Source organism: Galeopterus variegatus, unplaced genomic scaffold, assembly GCF_000696425.1.
Source record: "Galeopterus variegatus unplaced genomic scaffold, G_variegatus-3.0.2 Scaffold5182, whole genome shotgun sequence".
NCBI lineage: Eukaryota > Metazoa > Chordata > Mammalia > Dermoptera > Cynocephalidae > Galeopterus > Galeopterus variegatus.
The window spans coordinates 94,876-95,902 of NW_007731293.1; positions in this window are offsets into that span (position 1 = coordinate 94,876).

Genomic DNA, 1,027 nt, shown 5'->3' on the forward strand with positions numbered 1-1,027 from the left:
TGATGGAGGTGATGGAGATAGAGATGATGGAGCTGATGGAGGTGATGGAGATAGAGATGATGGAGCTGATGGAGGTGATGGAGATAGAGATGATGGAGCTGATGGAGGTGATGGAGGTTATAGAAATGATGGAGATGGAGATGATAGAGATGACGGAAGTGATGGAAGGGATGGAGATGATGGAGGTAATGGAGGTGATGGAGATGATGGAGACGGAGGTGATGGAGGTGATGGAGATGAAGACAGTGACAGATTTGTTACAAGGATTCAACCTCACGCACTTGTGGGAGCCAGTTAAGTAGTCTCCCAATGCTATTGTCTTTGCTTCTGGTGTTGGGGTGTAAAGTCCAGTGACCAGGCAGTGGAGGAGGAAATATGCTCTGTTAGGGGGAGCAAGAACAAGCTGGAGCCCAGAGTATAAGTGACACCCACAGGATGACAAAAGCATGCCCTCCTAGTTGCCTCTGAACTTGGTGATGTGGATGTCCTGCAGAAACTAACCCTTCCCCATGGACTTATACACACACACACACAAACCCCTAGAAGTTGGAGAAGCTTAAAGAGGACCCAGGGGGAAATGCCCAGCCCTGACTCATGCCCTCAGACTGGCCAGCAGATGAGGACAATGTGTGTGAGCTGTCAAGGGCTGTAGCTTCCCTTCTGTCCTCTGTGGTCCCCTTGAGAACCCCTCCTGTGGTTGCTCAAGCCGGAAACACACAGGGAAGGGAGTTCTGAGAAGCATAGTCCACCTAGCCACACCGACACACCACAAAGCCACCACAGTTAACAGGAATAATATGGCTGCATTTTATATCCACTTTTAAAATACTAAGAAATGATCCTTAATCCTGGCAAGAGTTCAACAAAATCGATGTAGTCCTATGTTGTTGGTGGCAGTATAAATGGATACAGACTTCTGAATAGCAATTTGGACATACAGGTCAAGAGCCATGGGAATCTTCATACCACTTCTGGGAATTAGAAGAAAAAATAATCATAATCCGAGATACTGGTGGGCGGGGGGGGA